At 42.7% G+C, this 23,050-nt stretch overlaps 1 protein-coding gene across 1 annotated transcript in view; it reads left to right on the top strand.

The window, feature by feature from the left end:
• Nucleotides 1-356: 356 nt before the first annotated feature.
• Nucleotides 357-23,050, top strand: part of ERC2 (ELKS/RAB6-interacting/CAST family member 2) — a gene marked incomplete at its 3' end in the record, with an annotated part of 881,167 nt that continues 858,473 nt past the window's right edge. The window contains exon 1 of the mRNA XM_079794619.1: nucleotides 357-398. The remainder of the gene's footprint in view (nucleotides 399-23,050) is intronic.

The following is a 23,050-nucleotide window of genomic DNA, read 5'->3' as shown; positions in this document are numbered from 1 at the left end:
GGAGGCGCCGCGTCCCCGCCCCCCCCCCCCCCCCCCCCCGCACGCTCCCCGGGAATGCTGGGAATGTGAGTCAGGGCCGCGGCGGGAGAGAGCGCCGAGCGCCGGCGGGTGGCCCCGCGGAGCGCAGTTCAGCGCCGCGCGAGCGCGCGTGTCGGGACTGCGGTGGGTGCCGCCCCCTCGGCCGCCAGCCCCGCCCGGCCCCGCGCGGGCCTGGGCCCTCGGAGCGCACCCTCCCCGCTGCCTCCCTCCCTGCAGCCGGCTCCTCCTCCTCCTCCACCTCCCGCTCCGGCTTTGCTCGCACTCTAGCGCCGGCTCCGGCTCCTCCCGGCCGCCCGGGGCCGAGGCGACGTGAGGTTGTAAAAATCCATGTGGGGCGGCCCCGGGCGAGCATCCGAAAGGTGAGACGTCGACGCCGGGCCGGGCCGATGGGCGCCGGCTCCCTCGGGGCGCCCGTGCCCCGGCATCTCTCGTGCCGGGCGCCCCTCACTCTTGGGGAGCTGCAATGCGTTATCGGGGGGAGCCGAGGGGTGAGCCGCCCGCCTCGGCCGGGGCTCTCCGGGGCGGGGGAGAGGATGGGGCGGCCTAAAGGCGGGTTTGCCTCCGTGGAGAAGCCCCCGGGTTGGAACAAGTGCACGGCTTCCCCGGCGCGCTCGTCCCGGCGGCCGGGCCACCTCCCGCAGTCCCTCCCGGCGGCCGCCCTCCCTGCCATCGCCTTTCTTCCCTCCAGCTCCCACTCTTGCCCCCTCTTGCTTCAAGGGGTGGGGTGTTCGCGGGGCAAGGGTCTCGGGAAACGGCAAGCAGAACAAAGTAGGGAAAGGTGCAGCCCCAGCTCGGGGGGGGGGGGGGTGGGGTCCCAGGCTGCCTCCCTGGACTCCGAGGGGAGCGTGTTAAAAAAAAAAAAAATCCGTGTCATGGAAAATGAAGCTGGGTTAATTGGGGAAGGGGAGGGGGTGGTGGTGTACGAAAACGAATACGATGTGACATTAACCTGAACGACATTCCTTCCCTCCCCCTCACCTTCTCGGGATTATACAAGAAAAGGGGTACTTAGAGGGCTGTGCCTATTTTTTTTCCCTTTAAATGACTGTCCAAGCCTTTGGAAGATCATGTTAGGACAGTGGAGATTACGAGCGCGTTGGTGCGCTCGTAAACTCTCCGATTGGCCCTGTCTTATTTATTTTGTACTTGAGGGTCTCTGTTCTCCTCCCCAGAGAGGGAGGGTCCGCGCCGTGTGAGCGGATCGATTTTAGGCGGCTACCTGCCTCGGCGAGATGAAAGACAATTTACTCCCGGAGCGGTGAATTGTCAGCGCCCCGAGTGATTGACAGCCGCACCTGCCATTTATGTGGGCAGAACAGGGACCGTGGAACCCCAAGAGCCAATCAATGCTCGGGAGAGGAGGGCCGTTCCCCACTTGTCATGGCTAGTTTCCTGGTTGGCTTTTTAAAATCAGTGGTTTTCCTTCACCATTGGTGTCCACCAGGTATGAGGCTCCAGCTGTGAAAGGCAGACAAGCGGGAAGAAAACTCTTCCAAATGGGCTTTAGAAGCAAGTATAATTTGACTTGTGTTTGTTTCTTCCACCCTCCCTCCCCCTTTATTAGTTGTAGTAGTTGGGGATGCTCAGGCCATTGATTTAAAAACGAAAAGGAAATGGGTCTGTGTAAAGAATGAAATGGGGGTGGGGGGAAGGGTGTTGGGGGTCAGACTTTTCTTCCTTTCTAAGAGACACCCTTTACTGTTGAGCTGTCTTGGGAAGGGTGTGGCACTTTGTCTCCGATGGTCTCCTGTCCTTGTAAAGTCGCATTGTCTCTCAGCCTACAGTATTTGGCTCTTGGCGCTGATGGGTGAATTTATGAGATATTTTTGAAGCAGACAAGCACGCTTTATTAGGATTACCACGGACAGAAGGGATTCTTTTAGTTTTTGACAGTGCACCTCAACTTCTGGAAGTGAGGGCTGGCTTCTTCACTTCCAGCTGGGATGTCAGTTTGGAGGTGGCAGTGGGGTCAAGCCAGATCCTTTCTGGAGAGTGGAAGAGTTTGCCTTTGAGGTGAGTTTGCTTAGAAAGTGAGCCATCTTGTCCGTCTGCTTCTGTGCTTTAACAAAAGCCTTGCACAGTTTGGAGGGGTGGTGTGTGGGTAATGATGGAAACGCGGCTTTCGCTAGCAAGACTTTTATGGGTGGATGGATTGTGGGTGGAAGGACCAAATCCTTCTTAATTTTCTGTTAGTGAAAAGCTTATTTTTCAACATTCTTCTGCCTGAATTCAGTAGAAGAATTACTGGTTGATCCAGAGAGCTGTCACCTCATAGAAGCTGTACCTGGATGTGAATACAGACCTGTGCATTCAGCATTTCATGAGCAGATTATGAGCCAGAGTTCACTGATTAGGACAGCCTTCATGTAGGAGCCGGGTTTGTCAAGGTAGTGTTATTACTATTATCATTATTATTGTTATTTCATGTGCTAGCACGTTGCTGAGTACTTTATATGCATTATCTTTTTAAAATCTGGCAGAACCTCTATGAGGTAGCTATTATTATTATCCCCAAATTATAGATAAGAAGACACTAAAGGAATTAAGTATCTTGATACAGCTAAGTGTGAAAGTGAGAATCTGAGCCCAGGTTTCTCTGACCCAGAGTCGATGACCTTGGCGATGGCCTTGAATTCAAATTTTGGTAGTGTGATCTGCATGTGTCCAGTCTGAAGTGTAAGCTATCTCAACATACATATGGCCTATTCTGTTAAGAGTCCACTGCGATGTCCATGGCCTTTGTGTTGTCCTCTTTGCCTTGCCACTTTGAAGGCTGCTGCTTCCACTAAATAGGCAAATTTAGTAACTTTGTGATTTATATACTTCTAGTGTGTCAGCTTTGGCCCAATGGAAATTTGGTTCCCAAGTTAATAATGACTTAAAAGAAGGTAAAACAAAACAAAATCCACTCTTCCATTTTACTTGATACTTTAAATTTCCAACTGGGATTTCAAAAGAATATATTTCTTATTGTTGATAGTATTACAAATAATCTCCCATTTCCCCTTTCTCCTCCCCCATTGGAATTTTTAATAGGTCTTGGTCAAATACATGCTCTTAACATCTTTCAACTGGCTCTTTTCTCACGAAGGGATTGGAATTTTATTTTATCTTTCACTTACAAAGAGACTGGTTTTCATTAGTGATTGAATATAATTTTATTTAAAATTATTTTATTAAAATAATATGACCATCTTGTTTTACTATGTTGGAAAAGTCACAAAACTTAAGCTTTATCAACGTCTTCCTACTGGCGAAATTCAGTGGTTATGGTTTTCCAAAACAGGTATCTTGAAAAATGTGTTTCGATGAATGGTGTTGGAGTCCACAAACTCACCTTAACAGATAATCTTTGACTTTGGTGGAGATGACTTTGTACAATCTACTAGGGCATCCTTTCACCCCTTTCAACAGCTAAGAAGTTAACATTTTGGCTGTCTGTAGGAGAGACCTACTTGGCTAACCAAGTTTAGTTTTAGCAATGTTTATATTATTCCGTGATACTTTATTGTGATTTTCCTTATTTTTGAAAGCTAGTAGAACAAATGGAATGCAAAAAAAGCACTGATATTAATGATAATGTAGTCTCATAAATTTAAATCGGTTGATCCAAAGATAGAAATCACTGCGTGTACCAAAGGCAGAGATTCTTCAGCCTGTTCTTTCTTATGTGAAGAAAAAAATGAATGAATATGTAAGAAGTGCTAAAATATATCAAATGGTAAAGTATATATTAGTCAACTTTTGGGGCATAACAAAAGTCCCTGACTGACAGCAACAGGTCTATTTATTCTCACACTCATGTGTCTTAGGTTGAATGTGATTTGGCTGTCGGAGGCTGGACTCCTTGGGGTGTCTCTGCTGTAGGCTGCAAGCTGGGTTCCGGTCTATTCCACTTGTGTTCTGGGGCCCAAGCTGAAGGGATAGCAGCTACTTGGGGCATGCTCTTCTTAGGGCAGATCACTGGATTCAAGTGGCAAGCCAAATTGCACAAGCAAATGTCTTTTCCATTAGCAACCTTTTTGGTTAGAGCAAGTCACATGGGGAAGCCCCAATATCCATAGGTAAAAGTAGATTCTGCCCATAGTAGAGAAGGAATATTTGATGAACTATAATCTGAACTCCCACAAAAGCATGGTGTTATTAGAGAACTTTATAATTTTTTTCTTCTCATTCTTGGGGAGTGCAGTTTTTATCCCCTCAGTCTCCTAGCTTTATGACATATGAACTTGATTGTTTAGCTTTTGCATTTCAGAAACATACCATGTTTGATTCTAGACTGTAAAAACAGGTATAAGAATGTATAAGAATTTCTTAAATTATTCCAAGAAGTTTTTATCTGATGTGGGTCCTGCCACCATAGGACTTCTTCTTAGGAGTGTCAGGAAAGACTTCATGGATGAAATGGCATTTTCATGGACCTTGAACCAGGGATAGTGTTGGATATACAGTTAGAGGGGTGGATATAATAGACATGGAAGGAGCACATCTGGATATAATAAGTTATTCTGTTTGGCTAGAGGGTAAGATAGTTGAATAATAATAATAATAATAATAGCAGCAATTATAGTTTAACTTTTTTATAAAATATTTTTTTTTATTGATTTCAGAGAGGAAGAGAGAGGGGGAGAGAGAGAGAAACATCAATGATGAGAGAGAATCATTGATTGGCTACCTCCTGTATGCCCTACCAGGATTAAGCCTGCAATCTGGGCATGTGCCCTGACCGAAAATTGAACTGAGACCTCGTGGTTCAGAGGTTGATGCCCAACCACTGAGTCACGCTGGTCAGGCTATAGTTTAACTTCTATTGAACAGTTAACTATGTGTGAGGTTACTGTGCTTAACACTTTACATAAAATATCTAATTTAACCTTGCTGATTGGCTATTCAACATTTATTCTGTTCTAACTAAAAGAACCCCAGCTTTGTTTGAGATGGGAATATGTCTATCTCCCTTTCCTTGACTCCCTTATAGCCTAGAGTGGCTCAGGTCTTATAGTAATGTAAGTGGGTGTTGTTGGATGGGGGCTTTCCTGAAAGCTCAGTGAGGACACGCTTGGCTGGTATATGCCCCAACAGCTTTTGGCCCCTTTCTGCTTATTGCTCTTGGGAACATAGGTGCAATGCCTGGAGGGGCAGCAGCCAACTACAACAACAAGATGAAACCATGTATTAGAATGAGAAAATGGGAACCTTGAAGGATCTTGGTCTCGATGACATTGTTGAGCCATAGCACCAGCCTAAACTGCCTTCTCCTGTACTTATTGCATAAAACAAATTCCTTACTTATAAACTACCAGTTGTTACTTGTAGTCAAACATAATCCTTACTGATACATACTTTCTCAGGAGCCTCTCAAAGTAGATGTTCTCAAACTTATTTTATCAGTGAGAACATAAAAACTCAGATTAAGGAACTATCATAAGATCTAGAATTCATTGCTATGTCTTTTTCCTTTTTTAATCCTCACCCAAGGATGAGAGAGAGAAGAGACTCATCCTGTTTTTGGCTGGACAGGATAAGTACCACAGTGGAGATGATGTTCCCAAAATAGGCTGGGTTAAGACTGAGAGACACCTGGATTCTAGGTTGAAAAGTTTGAGTATTATTTCATGGACTAGCAAGTATAAGATAATTTGAAAATGATGGAGACTGGAGGTGGGGACCATTGAGCTTAAGTATGTGGTACCCAATGCTTTAGTGTGAATGAAGGTGGAGGAAAAGCTGGGTATAAAGCAAAGCTGGGGCCATAAGGAAATGGAATTGAGTGAACACATATCATAGTTGGCTGTTAACCTGTAATCTGAGAACAAAAATGAAAGTCTCCTGAAGGTTAGTATTAACTTCTACTAATGGCTTCACGTTTGCCAGAAAGCAGCGAATGGGTAATATAGAGAACTGCTAATAGGATGTGAATCATTATTTAGTGCAGTAGGGTGGGGACTTCTACTTATCATCCATATCATATATTGAACCCTTGATGAGCCCCTGTGACATGATTTTGGTCTAGGTCTGGCTCCTTTGTGCCAGTTCAAGGTAGCTGAGATGAAGGGTAAAGCCAGAGGGTGGTGCAATGGAACAACACATTCTGTCAGTGGACTTATTTCTACATCTGCTAAACATTGTGGAGCTTTTTTGCGGGTGAGGTGGGGGTCACTTTAACTTCCTGTTTTTTACCCCTCTGTTCTCTCTACTTTTTTAATCTGTAAAATAAAGGATTTGGTTTACATTTGTGGTTTTTCAAATGTTTTTCAGCTGTAGGCCCTTTTTTGTTCCCTAAATGAAAGCTTACCCGGACCCTCAGTATATTTATAGAAAAAAGCAGAGTTGCTCTGGAAATTCAGGGTCCAGGTTTATGTTGTCTGAGGTATCTTTATGTTGAGGCCACTGTTCTAAAATGATCCGACACAGCCTCCCAGGTCCAGGATTATGTGAACCTTAGAGCTGTCCAGATGTTTTATTAGAACATTCTCTGGGATAAATCCTTTTATTATTCCACAGCTTTTTGTGTTTTAGTATCATCGGTGGTAGAGACTGTTAATGTTCCCACAGCCGCTTTTCCTGTCTTTCCGGGCATATGTTGGGAGTGACTTGTGTCACTTCTATGCTAGAACACTTAATTTTCAGAGTGAGACCATCCAGCACTCTCTTTTACCGCATGATGGTCGAGGAAGCACCTGTTGAAATGGAGTCTCCGTCTGCCTGGGTCCCTGCGTCACTAAATGAGCAAAGCTTTCAGTCAGCTGACATCGGACTTAAAACGTGACTGAGAAATAAACCTTTGTTGTTTGAATTCATCAGAATTTTATGATTGTTTATGTAGCACTTTTCTTTAGCTTATCTTTACTGATGATAATCTTTTAGCATATCTGCTAAACTGTATTTAACTTACTTTTTAAGTGTCTTTGGGATCAACCTGAAGCCAAGCCAACTTGTCCTTACTTTGTGCTTAGGAAAGAAGAAGGCAGGCATCTACAATAGCTGTCCATGCAGGTTTTTGTACTGATAGAGTCTCTGAATTGGAATACTTGTGCTTGATAACATTTGTTTTCATGTTGTAGAAGTCTGAAGATATATGGTGGGGTGCATCTTGCTTTTCTTTTTATTTATTGATTGATTTTAGAGAGCATGAGGAAGGGAGAAGGAGGGAGGGAAAGAAGGAGGGAGGGAGGGAGAGAGAGAGAGAGAGAGAGAGAGAGAGAGAGAGAGAGAGAGAGAGAGAGAGAGAGAGATTTGTTGTTCACTTATTATGTATTCATTGATTGCTTCTTGAATGTGCCCTGACTGGGGATCGAACCCACAACCTTGGCATATCAGGATGACAACCTAACCAGCTGAGCTACCTGACCAGGGCACATCTTGCTTTTCTTTTTAAGAAAAGTCTTTAATGCCCTGTTGCCTTTTTAGGTAATAGAACCTCAGTGGCTTGGGGAAGAGTAATGATGAACAGTTACCATAATAATGGCTACTATTGATTGAGTACTTATTTATTGCTCTGTGAAATATTTGTTGAGCATCTACTATGTGAGAGGCACTGGGATACAGAAGTGAATTAGAGATAGTTCCTCATTTGTAGCTTATACTATAGTTGGGGTCCTGGATAGGTTTGCTCTGTATTCTGTGAAGGACACCATTTATTGGGTATACTATATGTTAGGTGCTTTATGCCCTTATTTCTTATTGTCCATAGAGGTAGGTTATTCAGATTTTATAGATGAGGAAACTAAAGCTCAAAGAATTTGATAGGCTGTATGAAGACAAGAGCTTTTGCCTTTTGCTGAATCCCCAGTGTCTAGAAGAGTATCTGACACATAATAGATGCTTAATAAATATTTGTTGAATGAATGAACAGAAGAATGTGCTCAAAGTTAATGCTATGGCAGAGCCAGAATTTGAGTCCTAACTGACTCTCAAGTCTGCTAAATTATTGTTGGACATAGTAGGAGCAGTGTGTGACCCTATGATTACAACAGAAGCAACAGCTGAGCCCTATGTGTCAATGACAAACCTACCAAGAAGATCCAGGCTATCTTTCTTTCACAACTAGGGCCTATTCCTCTGTGTGATTTATACGCAAAGCTACTACCTCACTGACTTAATTGCTGATATAATTGGTCAACCCTCTCTTGGGAAAGTTCAAGTTCTATCCTAGTGGATTTTCTTAGCCCTGTTTTCCAGGGCTGTGCCTCAAATTCTGCTTTTAACCTTTTGGGCATTCCTTCTCCATTTGCATCTTCCAGATTTGTTGCTTTGAAGTTCCAGGAAATCTCTAGTTGCTGGCACCTACTGGGCACTTAACAAAATTAAGAGAGAGAGAGAGAGAGAGAGAGAGAGAGAGAGAGAGCCAGCAATTTCAGGAAGGAGCTAAGTGATGACTTTTTCCTGGAAGTCAACAGTAAGATTGCTGTTCCAGCGGGTGAGGAATGTGGATTGGGTCAGAGGGCATCTCTGGGATATACCTGTAGTGGGAAGGCCAGTGGCAGTGTTCATAGATGCCTTATACCAGAAACTTGACTTTGTCTTGGTTGGTTCTTCAGATTTTACACTTTGCTCACTTAATTATCTTGTATCGTGTGGTATGTGTGGGGTTGTCTGATAGTGTTCCTGCTTTTTCCCCTGCCTTACAGCTTTCTACCCCTAAAGGTAGTTGTCATTCTGTGATATGAGTATGAATGAATTGCAGGCAGCAAAGTGCATTCCCCGTAAATGTATTAAAAGCAAACTATTAATTCAAGGCAACTTCCTAGTGGCTTAGAAGACAAGAACTTGAATGGGAATTGAGTAATGTGACTGTTCTTTCGGAATACTCTCAGATCCTTATGCAAACTGTGAGAGGCTTTCCACTAGAACAGGATGGCTAATTATAGCAAACAAGGGCAGGGATTTATATAAGAAATTGAATCTAGTCATGCACTGTAGTTACTAGTTCTTAGGTCGTGGATTTCTCTAAAACAAGGTGGGTGTGGTTGAGGTGGGAAGTTCATCTTCTGTGGGCCCAAAGGTGATTGAGGGTGGGTTTGGGGTCTGGGACCTGCTCGGGGGTTGGGGAATTCTGCTCTGAAGGTACAAGGTTGAGTGGCTTTGGAAGATGTGAAGTTGGGCTGTTATCATGATCCTTGGTTATTTTCTCGGTGACACAAGATGGCTTTCTTATGCCTTGTTTAAGGCAGATTACTCATACTGCCTTCCTGCCAGCCAGCTCCAAGCTAATATCCCCTGGAGGAGCAAGACTGTGGTTCAAAGGGCAGGATGCTAGGGGAGCAGTGTTGCTGATTCCTTTTCGCATTGGGCTCTTGATGTGTTTTCTTTCCTTCTGGTGATGTGTGTTTTTCTTCCCTTTAAAGTAAAATTTCCTCCTACCTCTTCTTTGTTTCCCACTTTGGTTCATTAGCTATCTTATTCTTGAAACGTCTTCACGGGAAGAAGTAGGAGGTAGGGTAGTGAATGAGATGATAGCTTGGCCATTCTTACGAGCTTGTTGAAAATAGGTTCTGTATGATGCTGGGTACAAAGACAACTGAGTTTCCGTGACTGCTGTTCACCAGGCTTGTGAGCATGGAGCAGTCAGTCAGGATACACAAGGGAAATTTCCCCCTTTTTTGTTAAGTCTGAGAAAGAACTCTCTTTTCATACACAGGCTTTGAATACATTGGCAGGGGCCCCCTTGAATTCAGCAACATGAATAGTTGCTTAGAATAACTTCAGAGCAGATTCTTTTGGATATAAAGATATGAGCACTGATCTGTGAGTCAAGAGACCCAAGTTCCATTTCTGGCTTTACCACTAGCTTTCTTCTCATTTGGGGGAATCTTTGTTTCTTGATATGTTTCAAAATTATCTAACCCTTTTCCAGATATAAAATTATATACATATATATATATGTGTGTGTGTGTGTGTGTGTGTGTGTGTGTATGTGTATATATATATATATATATATATATATATATATATATATATTTAAATTTATATATATGTTGATTTTTAGAGAGGCAGGGAGTGGGAGAGAGAGATAGAAACATCAATGATGAGAAAGAATCATTGATTGGCTGCCTCCTTCATGCCCCCCATTGGGGACTGAGCCCGCAACCTGAGCATGTGCCCTGAGTGGTATCAAACTATGACCTCCTGGTTCATATGTTGATGCTCAACCACCGAGCCATGCTGGCTGGGCTAAAATGATATATTTTTACAACAGTTTTTCTCATGCAAAGGATCAACTAAGTATCATTTTATTATCTATTTTATCCTAGAAAATAAGAATGGCTGGTGTGCTTTCATCATGGATTTTATTGACAAAGAGTTAAGCCATTATATCATATATTTACTGTATGTGCATGTGCTTGCTTCATGCCAGCCCTCTGCAACTATTAACAGAGCAGGTGATTCTGGAAGGTTCGGGATTGTAGCCAGACAAATCAGAAGGCTGTTGTAATGGGAGCTCTTGTAGGGGAGCACCCAGGCTATCATGGAAGACTTAGGAGATTAATGCATGAAGGATGAAAGAAGGCTTCTTAAAGAAGGTGAGGTGGAGCACTAAGTGGAGTTAGCTGGGGTGGGATTGGTTTTTCTTGGTGCAAATAACACAAGGAGTGGTCTAGGTCCAAAGGTCAGCAAGAGAATAGGAGATTTGGGGTTTGAGGAGGTGAAAGGGGACCAGTGGAACTGGAGAGTAGCTTGAGGGATGGTGAGAGAAGCCAGAGGGAGTGACAAGCATGCAGATTCTGTGATCCACTAAGGAGATGAGGTTCAAGCTTAACCATCAAGGGATTTCATGGCAATGACTACCTGCTTTTTGGTGTTTGTAGGAGCATGGGGTTTTGAAATTGGGGCAAGAGAGTGGCGGGATGACCTGGAAAACAATAGAAAGATTATGAATATGGCCTTAGGAATCCTAGCAGTGCCCATTCTAATTTCATTGACCAAACACAATTTATTTAGCCTTAATAACTTTAAAAACCATTTTCCAAGTGAACTTGCTCCTGATAAAAGATCTGTAGTGGAACTCCACACTGCTTGTTGGTTTTGATAATCTCTGAATGTCATCAGGGCCCAGTTCTTTTTCCTGAGTTTTGAGTAGAGCACAAAGAGTGTGGATCTTGTTTTAAAATCTTTGCAAATGATTGCAGTTAATGGATGTAATTAAACTGACTTTGTTAGACTAATAGAATTGGAAATACTTGGAGTAATTCATATTGTATACCTTCTGAAAGTGGTGTTAGAAAGTTCATGAATGGAAATGGTTTAATAATTCCCTGAAATGTGCAAGATTGGGAGTTATGTACTGGAACCGTATTCCATGCCCCATGCATATTAGCTGCCTCTGACTCTACTTTTGTATGACTTATACCACTTTTCTGATGTTAGTTGGTACATGGTTACATTGCCTTTCATATGTTCATCTTGATTTCTGTGCTTTAGCTTGTGAGCCAATGTTTGGAGCTACTATATCATAGCCTTACTTGCTAACAAGTAGTTTTATTTCATTAGCGTCACCATTTTTGTATATCAGAGTTTGTGTAATAATTTGAATATTTCTTGAATCTTTTGATTATTTTATAAAAAGTAAGTGGAAATGGGAAGATGCAGGCAGTGATATTGGGAGTAGTATGAGCCTCATAAATGTAATGTAAATGTAATTGAGGCAAAGTTGGAAACCATTAGACATGCCCAATATGGACATGCTTTAGACTTCGGTTGGCCAACTGTAAATAGTTGTGAGGGATAAGAACAGAGTTAAATGCTATGGAGGTAAGCAATATTGGAAAAAAGCTTTGGGGATTATGATAAAGGGCGATATGTAATCTAGGATTTTGTCACTCATTTGTTTTGGGGAACAGAGCTTTCCTTTTTAACTTGTAAGTCTAGTCAACTTTTAAAAACCACATATTTAAAAAGGTCTTTTCTATAAAAGTAAGGAATCAAATTTAGATTTCTCACTAGTCTTACTTAGGAGCGTCTACCAGAGTCAGTAACCTATTCCTTTGGTTTGCTAATTGGCATGGGTGATCATTGTGCTAACAAAATTCTCTCTGTATTTTGGCAAACAGGTAAAGAGAAACCAAAGCACATAAAATGGTGCTTCACAAAGGATACACCTGAATGGAGTTTTATGATTCTATGGTTTCATTTGTTGTGCCCCATGGAACAGGAAAAGACTAAATGCATCTTAGTCCTCATCATAAGCCTTGATTATGCTACGATGGTAGATTCAGAGCCAAAGAGAAAGAAGGATAAGAATTAAGTTTTGTGTACAATTAATTCCGCAGGTCAGGAGGATATGGTGGTGGTATGTCTGACTTGGAGGATCTTGTTGATATATGGGAGCTTGTCTTATATCCTTTATGGGCTCAACCCACTTCTAAGGCAAGGATTGAGTTGGATGCAAAATTCCAGTTCCTTTTGATGCCTGTTGTGGTTAGATGATAAATGTTAAATCATAGGAGATATTAATCAGATAGAAGATGGTACACAATAGCTCTTGAAATGGAGAGACATAGTTTAGCTTTTATTAAAAAGGCAGATAACTATTGGACCAGAAATCCAAGGAACTCAGTAAGTGCCTGCTATGTTTCAGGTATTGTGCTAAGCACGTCAAGAATTATCTCATTTAATCTTAACAATTACTCCACGATCCAGGTATTATTTCTCAAGATGAGGAAATGAACATTTAGAGAAGTTAAGAAACTTGCCTATGTGTCTTGGTTTAGTTTTCCCAGAAGCAGACCCTAAGACAAGTGTTCTAGTGCAAGTAATTACATGGGATTTACAGGGAACAATAGTAGGTGAACAAAGCACAGGAGACAGAGAGGAGAAGGCAGCCAGTGGATGGCACATTATTCAGTAAATTATTGCAGTCATGACTAGAGGCTCATATCACAAGGAAACTCTGGATGTAGCATAAAACACCTGCCTTAGGATGGCCTCACATGAAGGATGAAGAAGCAGCTCCTGCCAGCTGTTTTTGAAAACATTTATTTTTTTTTGGTAAAATATACATAATATAATATTTATCAGTTTAACTATTTTATTTATTTATTTATTTATTTATTTATTTATTTATTTACTTACTTACTTACTTGCTTGCTTTCAGCAAAAAGAAGGGAGAGGGAGAGAGAGACAGAAACACAAATGATGAGAGAGAATCATTGATTGACTACCTCCTGCACTGTCTCTACTTGGGGATTGAGCCTGCAACCTGGGCATCTGCCCTGACTGGGGATTGAACCCTGACCTCATGGTTCATGGGTTGATGGTCAACCACTGAGCCATATAGGCCAGGCCCAGTTTAACTGTTTTAAGTGTACAGTTCTGTGGTAATACGTACATTCACAACGTGGTGTAACCATCACCACTATACATCTCCAAAATTTTTGCATCACCCTAAACTGAAGCTCTGTACCTATTAAACAATGACTCCCCAATCCCTTTTTCCCCAAGCCCTTGGCAACCACTATTTTACTTCCTCTCTTTATGAATTTGCTATATTTTTAGGTATCTCATATAAGTGGAATCATACAATATCTGTTCTTTTATGTCTGGTTTAATTCACTTAGCATAACATTTTCAAGGTTCATCCGTGATGTAGCATGAATTAGAATTTCAATTTTTTTGTTTTGTTTTGTTAACCCTCACCCAAGGATATTTTTTCCATAGTTTTTTTTTAGAGAGAGTGTGGAAGGGATGGAGGGAAGGTTCGATCCATGGCCCGAGAGAGAGAGAGAGAGAGAGAGAGAGAGAGAGAGAGAGAGACATTGATTGGTGCCCTCCTGTTCTTGCCTCAACTGGGGCCATGGATCGAACCTGCAACTCAGGCACATGCCCTTGACTGGGCATCAAATCCAAAATCCTTTGGTGGATAGGCCGACACTCTAGCCACTGAGCAACATCGGCCAGGGCGAATTTCGTTTCTTTTTAAGGATGAATAATATTCCATTGTCTTTCTATACCACATTTTGTTTATCCAATTATCTGCCGATTAACATTTGGTTTGTTTCTACCTTTTGACTGTTGTCAACAATGCTTCCATGAACATTGGTGTATAATTATATCTGTCAGTTGTTCTTTATTCCATGGCACCTTCTTTTTTTGTGTGTCATCCAGTTTGTGCTTTATTGATGCTCAGGTCTTGACCGCGTCCTTCCGCAGAGGGTATAGCCACTCCTTCCGCTGCTTCTGGGCCTTCAGGTTTTCTTCTTGCTTGTTGAGCCGGTGGCTCATGGCGCGTGTTTTCTTGGGCCGCAGATCCGGGGGCTTGTACTTCTTGCCCTTGTAGAATTTCCTGGTTCTCTTTCTGAGTCTGGTTAATGAAGGGAAGAGCACGAGCGATAGACTTGCGAACAACTCGGATCTTAGAAAGCTTGGAAGCCGCGCCGCCTGTCACTTTAGCTACAGGCGGCTGGGACGGCTCCACCTTCAAGTCCTCCCAGCTGTTTGAGCAGCTCCCTCTTGCCGCCTTAATCTTGGCCGTGGCTGAACAACCCGCCCGCCGCCTGCTCGGAGAGAAAGAGGTATTCCCTGGCACTTTCATCTTACCTCCTGCAAGAGCAGAGCAGTTTTCCAAGACTCAAAAGAAGTCCATTAGTTGGGCACTTAACAGCATCTGCTCCCAAGGGCCTTACCCAGGTAAATGGAGAAACTGGTATTTGAGTCTTGGATTCTTGACTCAAAGCCCCTGCTTTCCACTGTTCTACACTGAGCTGCCTTTAATTACAAGTGTTACAGCAGCGAGATGCAAACATCAATGAGACATAGTTATTGCCTTCAGGGACCTCTCAGGGTTGGATCTGCTCAAGGGAAGACAGTGGCATCACGTGGTGCAATTGGAATTCGTGGAGCCTTATACGATGGCATCACAGGTGTATGGGTCCCCTTTTCTCTTCACAGTCTGTGGGAGGCATGCTTGGGCCAGCCACCACTGGACTCTTTATGGGGCTGTGCTCCAGGACAGGCACTCACGCATGTCCTGATGGTTGAGTCATGAGTTCCAGCCTGCACTCATTGTTGCTTCCCGGCCTTCACTTGAGCTGTTTGCACGACTATGTTATCAGCAGGATTTATCCTCCTTCGAGCCTTTCCAACAATTGCCTTCATCTTGATGTCCAAGTACCAGGAACAGCAGTTTGTTAGGAAAGAAGTCAGGGACTAGGAATGATAAAGAAAATACACATTTGGAGATAATTAAAATGCTTGGTTATGTGTTTCTTTGTCTGAAAAGGTATCATTTATAAGTGATTTGCATTTACCTAGAGACCTAACATGAGGTATTTTGTCCCTGAAAGGATGACATTACCTAGATTGGTATTCTGGCAAAGGAGGAAAGAAATGCGAGAAATCAGTGAGAAAATGCTGCCCTATATTTTTAGCCAAGTGTTGAATATTTCGTTTCAGTGCCGCATCCATGCGAGCTGGGTGTATTAGTCAGATGTTGCTAGGTTAGGCTGAGGTAGCCTCCAAATCTCAGTGGCTATCTATCTCATGGCTGTGTAAGGTTCTTCTCTATTTTGTCTTGATTCTGGGACTCAGGCAGGAAGAGGAGTCCTTTTCTTGGAGGGGCCATTCTCACGGTAGAGAAGAAGAAGTCCCCACAGTGGTTTACTCATCAGGTGGCTTTTACCAAGTCTGTCTGGATATGGCATGCCACTTCAGTTCATGTTACATTTGACAGAACATGGCCAAGCCAGATGCCAGTGAGGCAGGGAGGGTTCTCCTCCTGTGGGAGGGACACTGTAGGGAATGAGACAACGAGAGAGGACAGTGAATATTTTGAATAAATGGTGCCATTTATTGCACTGGCTAAAGTTTTACTCTCATGTGCCAATTGCTTAGCACACTTTTAAACCAGGTAACCTTTTTAGACCCAGTGCAACATGTTTAATTTTGTCATTCTTTTACTCATAAGGAAAAACATATTGTACTTACGAGTCTAGTTGCCTTCCTGGGATCCATGTAAAATCAACCACATAGCTAGTATTAGTTTTCTTAAAAGACAGTATCAATCAATTGTACTGTCTTTCAAGAACTGATCGAGATCGAAGGGAACATTAGGGCTCAGAATGGAATGGCTTTCATAGTCATGTGAAATTAGTAGAGAACAAAGAACTGGTTATTAACAACTGGCTGATCATACGTTAAGAAAACAACACAGGTGTTGTAGTTAATATTGATGGTGATGAGGGTTGTTGTTGTACTGAGTTATTTATTTACTAAGCCTTAAGCACTGTGCTAAACTCTTAGGCTTTCTCTGATTTAATCACAACTCACCTTATATTTGTGTAGTACCCATTGTTATTCCCGAGACCATTGTTACTAACTGAAGTACTTACAAGGCCGGGAGAGGTTTGTTAGCTTTCTCAGATAATAAATGTGAGATTCAGAACTCAAACCCAGTGTATGTTTAATCACTTAACCAGTGTTTCTCCAAGTTGGATGAGGCCCCTTTTAAAGAAGATAATTTCTTGTAGAACCCCAGGGTTGACTTATATTATTGCTATTTTAATGAATACTTTTAATTATTAAACATCAAGTTAGAGAGGTTCTTTATTTTTTTTAAAACTTCTACAGCTTTTTTTTTTTTTTTAACCCTCATCTGAGGATATTCTTTCCATTAATTTTTTTTAGAGAGTGAAGGGAGTGAGGGGGAGAGAGAAAGGTAGGTAGATAGATAGATAGATAGATAGATAGATAGATATGTGAGTGACACATCGATTGGTTGCCTCCTGCAAGTGGCCAGGGATTGAACTGATGTATGTGCCCTTGATTGGAGGAATTGAACCTGTGAGTCTTTGGTCTTTGGGTCCACATTCTAACCACTGGGCCACATGGACCAGGGTTCCTACCGCTTAAAATTTTTATTTATTGATTCTTAGAGGAAAAGAGAGAAAGAGAGAGAGAGAGAGAGAGAGAGAGAGAGAGAGAGAGAGATAAATATCTACTTGCTGCTCTATTCATTTATGCATTCATTGGTTGATTCTTGTATGTGCTCTGACCAGGGATCGAACCTGCAACCTTGGCACATCAGGATTATGCTCCAACCAACTGAACTACCCAGCCAGGCACCCGTACACCTACATAAAACCAAAATCAATTTAGAAATTAAGTACACTTAATGCTACTAATTCAAATTAATAACATCAATTTAGCCACATTAACTAAATTGCTACTTGTAGCTGGAATATGATGCCTACTATTCTAGGCGGTTTCTTTGGCAGTCAACTGGTCTACCCTGCTGTGTGCTGGGTGATGACTCAATTCTCTCATCATATTTACCATATTCAACTTCTGTGAAACTTTTATTTATGCTATGCTGAGGAGCTTGATAGTTTTACCTTTCAGTTGGTGAGAACACATTATTTAGATTCCCAAGTTCATTTTTTTCCCCTTTCTCATTGACCCATAGTGGTTCTTTAGGGTATGGTTTATTGTCCAAATTCAATGGGCATGGCTGTGGTGATGATCTTGAATATCCTTACATTATTTTTTCTCAGATTATTGAAATAAAAGCAATCTTAAGTTCTCATGATATTTGTAAATTCTTTAATATACATGACTATGGGTCTCTCCTGTCTTCTTCAGTTCTTGCCTAGGTTGAAAAACGATTTTCTCTCTCTAGTACTCCTCTTTCATAGGCCTCTTTCCATCTGAGACCACACCCTCCCCTCCCAGAAAAGCTCTAATCTATTTCCAGTGTTCACATACCTGGTAGCTTTGCACAGTAGCTAGAGTTGCTCATGTAAACCTGAATAAGGGGGCTATGGCTCCCTTTAAAAATGGAGGAATTTGGGTCTCTGGAAGGTTGGAAATCATATTACTGACTCATTCTCTAGAAATATTTGTTGAATAGATTTGAATCATGTCCCATAATTTCTCTTCTAATACATTTTTGTCTTACTTAAACTTACGCTTATCCGTATACTGATTAAAAGGCTTAACTCAGTTACTTGATGACTTAATGCAGTTATTAACTCTCATCCCCTATGATTTCAGTTTTTAGAGGGGTTTCTGAGTACTATGCTGGACCCCTGAACATGGCCCTTGGTAAAGGCTCATGTGATTCCTCCATGGTGATCAGTCATTTTTAAGAGACCCCAGAAGTAGGATATAACATTTGTTTTGTTTTGTTTATCATCTTTCCAGAATATAGAGCTAAATGCTTGTCTCTGAAATTTGCACATTTAAGCCATTTCCCATTCCTTGCTATTGATTGTGGTCTTTTTTTTCCCTTTGGAATTGCTTATAATTTTTGCTAAAAATTTCCCTTGAGTATGTGATTATGATTATGTATATATTCTTTTCTAGTAAAAGGTTATTTAAATGCAATCCTTACATGTTGATTTTAAATGTAGAAAAATTGTGTAATTGCATTTTTAGGGACAAGATGTTGTTATTGTCCTACCTTTTTATCATTTTCTCTGAAACATCTGCTAGTTGACAGATTGAGGATTATTTGTGCAAAACCCAATAATTCCTGAATTTTTTTTGGTAAGTACACTATAACTGAAAGCTTTGCCAGCTGACATTTTACATTTGCAGATTAAAGGAAATTCACAGAAATTCACAAATAAAAAAACCTTATTTATTTGTTCAGTGTAACAAGCTTAATTTGTTAGACTTAAAAAACTTTATGAGATAATGAGTAATGTCATAATCAGCATTTTATAATAATCATAATATTTTATAATTTGATTTAGCATCTCAAATTATTTTTTATTCTTACTGTTTGTTGTTTGAGGTTTTGCTATATATATTTTAAACTTGTGTTTAGCTATGTATTAGATAGTGGTCTGTCTAACCAACATTTTTAGGTGTTTTAGAATTTAAATTTAACCCTTTAGAATAAATTGTTAGAGTTTGAAATTAAAGTAATGAAAGTAGCTAATGGAAAGTGCAGTTAACTAATACTTGGATATACAGAGTCCTTACCTTGTAGTATGGAATATAGTCAGCCTCTTTACTCAAGCACCTTACTATAAAATATGTAATCACTCTAGATCTGCACATGGGAAACAGTAATTATAAAACGAGTTTGGAGGAACTAAAGGAGAGAGTAGTGATGTGTGGATGAGTGTGCTTCAGTTGCAGACAGCTTCTTGGAGAATGATGGGAAAGCATTTTAAAAAAATCCCTGCTGTGTCAAGCTGGACATTTTTTATTTTGTTTTCCTGATTCATATCATTGTAGCATTTGAAGAAGAAATAGCTTATTATTGGGACTTTCAATACCTATTGATGCATAATGTAATCTGCAGATGATGGGAAGATGACCATTTTTCTTTCCAGTTTTAAAAAATGGTCGATGTCTTGAGCATTTTGAATAGTAGGAATAAGTTTGACTCAGGAGTATCAGACAAGGCAAGTTAGTGAACTGAGAGAATTGGAAGACAATTTTGAGATTCAGAATCATTGTGCCCTATTCTGGTAGCGTTGGAATGATCAAAATTAGCTTTTATTGAACACTAGAGGCCCGTTGCATGAAGAGATTTGTGCAATAAGCCATCCTTCCCTTGGCTTCCAGCACTGGTTTTCCTCCGGCACCTGGGACCCAGGCCTTCGCCTTCTTGGTCTTTGCCTCCTTCGTCTTTGCTGCAGACTCTGCCTGGAGTCTGCCATCTTCGCTGCAGACTCAGGCCAGAGTCTGCCATCTTCATCTTTGCTGCAGACTCTGGAGTCTGCAGTTTTCATCTTCGATGTGGCCAGAGTGCCGCTCATGTAGATCCCTTCGTCCCCCGCCCTCCCTCTCATAGCAGGCCTTCTGCCCTGCCCGGCCACTCTGCGCCTGGAGCAGCTGGGCAGCCGCCATCTTTGTCCTTCTAATTTGCATATTCCCTCCTGATTGGCTGGTGGGCATAGTGGAGTGATGGTTAATTTGCATGTTTCTCTTTTATTAGTGTAGATTAGCTGTGTACTGGGCATTGTACTAATTACTTTTCTTCTATCATTTTATTTAATCTTTCCCAAATCACTGTGAAAAGTATTGCTAATATCTCCATTTTATAGATGAAAAAAGTGGGGGTTGGAGAAGTGAAGTAATTTGCTCAAGGCAACACGTCAAAAAAGTAGAGATATGACTTTAACCAGATCTGATTTTGAGCTCCCCTCTTTCATTTTATAAAAATACTAGAGGCCCAGTGCACGAAATTCATGCACGGTGGGGGGAGGGGGGGTTCCCCTCAGCCCAGCCTGCACCCTCTCCAATCCGGGACCCCTTGGGGGCAGTCGGACATCCCTCTCACAATCCTGGACCTCTGGCTCCTAATCGCTCACCTGCCTGCCTGCCTAGTCACCCCTAACTGCCCCTCACTGCTGGCCAGGTCGCCCCCAACTGCCCCCTCCCTGCCCACCTAGTTGCTCCTAACTGTCCCCTCCCTGCCTGCCTGGTCACCCCTAACTGCCCCCCTGCTGGTCTGGTCGCCCCCAACTACCCCCCTCTGCCAGCCTCGTTGCCTCTAACTGCCCCCTCCCTGCCTGCCTGGTCACCCCTAATTGCCCCCCTGTTGGCCTGGTCACCCACAATTGGCCCCCCCTGCTGGCCTGGTTGCTCCCAACTGCCCCCGCCCTCCCCCCCCACCCCCTGCCGGCCTAGTCTCCCCACACAGCCTGCTGTTCAGTTGTTTGGTCATCCCTCACTAACCCCCCTGCTGGCCTGGTTGTAGGCAGCCATCTTGTGAGGGTGTGAGGGTCAATTTGTATATTACCTCTTTATTATATAGGCTATGTCTCACCTCTCTGGCTACAATTACAGAATTGTTGCATTAACTGCCATGGGAGTGATTTCAGTGATATGATGAAAGTGTCACAATAACAGGAGGAGCCCCTGCCAGGGCCTCAGACTTTAGAGGCTGAGTCTAGAAGGCCTCATTTGCCTGCATGGGGACAAGTGGAGGTGCCCACCTGAAACCTGTGCCTGGCATTCCAGGGTCCACTTTGGGTACCCACAGGCCTGGGACCTCCCTGCCTAAATGACCCTGAGTTGTCTTCCACGGTCTGCTTGGGCTTCTTTGCCAGGTCCGTTCTCCGGAGGCCAGTCCATGCTGCAGTGGGCATATCCATAAGCCTAGAATGGCTGAGGGGTACCTATTTGTGAAAGTATGGATCAGATGCCAGCAAACTACTGCCTGGGGCCGAATCCATGCCTGTTTTTTTAAATAAAGTTTTATTGTAGCACAGCCACATTCATTTGGTTACACATGGTGTGGTTGTATTTGTGCTGAAATGGCAGAGTTGAGTAGTTGTGGCAGAGACCAAATGGCCCACAAAGCCTAAAATATTTACTACCTGGTCTTTTATAGAAAAAGTTTGCTGGCCCCTGCTGCAGATGGAGCTAGCCTGGTGTGCAGGTTTCAGAAATCACATGTTGAGCCAGGGGTGGGGAGAGAAGGATGTTGGCTGGGGCGGGCCTGCCTCCTACTACCATGTTTTGGCCAGAACTGAAGAGCCCAAGAGTTCTAAGTTCAAAATTCAAACTTCAACACCCACATCTTTATTGGCTACCTTTTCAAGGTAGAAGGATAGAATGTATTTTTTTCCAGTTTGTTAGTTTGATTATAACTTTAAAATGTACAGACATATGGTATTGGTGCCTCCATTTGTATTCTTGCCTGGACCTCACAAATGTTAGAATGAATGTTAAGCCCTGAGGATGCAGTGTATGAGTTAAAGTAGGAGGGAAGAGAGATCCCAACAAATGTGCACACAAATTAATATGGAGTTATAAAGTGTGGTAGAGCTTTTGGGTTTATGGATTTCTATTAAAAATATATATATGGATTTCTATTAAAAAACATCAACCTTGCACCCAGTTTTATTTGTTTAAATGAAACCAAATATGCTGGAACCTGCCTTCCCTCTTAGCTGGAATCCAGATTTTTTCACTAGGGCTCCCTCTCACCTCTCTCCACCTCTCCCTGTCTCCTCCCCTGATCCTCTCCCCTGAGATTATGCTGCTCCTAAGTAAGGAGGATCAACCAGTCCGCCACTTGATTGCATTTTTCTGCCACAAGGTGTCACTGTTGAGGCTGGCCTTCCTGGACTGAAAGATGCTGGTGCCCTTCCTAGTCACTACTATATGGTCTCTCAGTGGCCAGTCTCAGCCACAGGTGTGCCATGCGTGGTGCAGCAGATACCATCAATGACCCACTCACATCTCTGTATGGAAACATGAGAGCTTTATCTTGGCCTCCTGCAGTGCAGGCTGGAGGTGCCAGGGAGCGGCCCTCTGCCAGAGATGAATGGAGGTATAACTACGAGGCAGGTTTTACACTGTCTGTCAGAGCTCCTCCAGCAGGACTGAGCCCAGTTGAACACAACAGAAATCTTCTTAAAAGATATCCTAGATGGACTTTTTTTACTTCCTTGTCTTAGTGACAAATTCTCCCCTTCGTACTTCCTGGGATTACCTTCAAAATGAACCACCTTCACCTAAACCCTCATCTCAGCGTCTGCTTGTGGGGAACCCTGCTAGGACACATGGGCCTCCTTATGAGTTCAGTCCATGCACACGTTGTGCCTGTTGCACAGGTTCTACACAGCGTGGTGGGCCTCTGTTAGCTTCCTGCCTCACTCACGTGCTCTGTACATACAAGCTTCTCCATGGCGCCTGGGACACTTGTCTTGAGTCCCAGTCACCAACATGGACTTCCTCTTATTTTGAAGTATTTACTTTATTTCTGGAAACGTTAGTCTTATTAGCAACCATGTTTATCTCCTCCCACGGATCTCACTCTGAATCCTGGGCATCATGACTGGGGTGTCAGTGTTCCTTCCCTGAAGACTCCAAAATCCTGTGTGCATATCAATTCCTCTTCTTCAGGGCTTTCCATTTTTCAAACCAAGGATCTGAGGAGGGGCATCCTTGATCAGGTTACAACAGATTTTCTTACACCTTCACCAGAGGACCCAGGCTACCTGGTCACCCCTATTATCATCTAAATCAGAGAACCACTCTGAAGACCCTTGTAGGGCAGATGAAGTCAGCTTCTCTTATTAAAAAATACATTCATGCCATGAAAATAAGG

The sequence above is a fragment of the Cnephaeus nilssonii genome, assembly GCF_951640355.1.
Source record: "Cnephaeus nilssonii genome assembly, chromosome: 17".
NCBI lineage: Eukaryota > Metazoa > Chordata > Mammalia > Chiroptera > Vespertilionidae > Cnephaeus > Cnephaeus nilssonii.
This window is presented reverse-complemented; position numbering and strand designations above follow the sequence as displayed.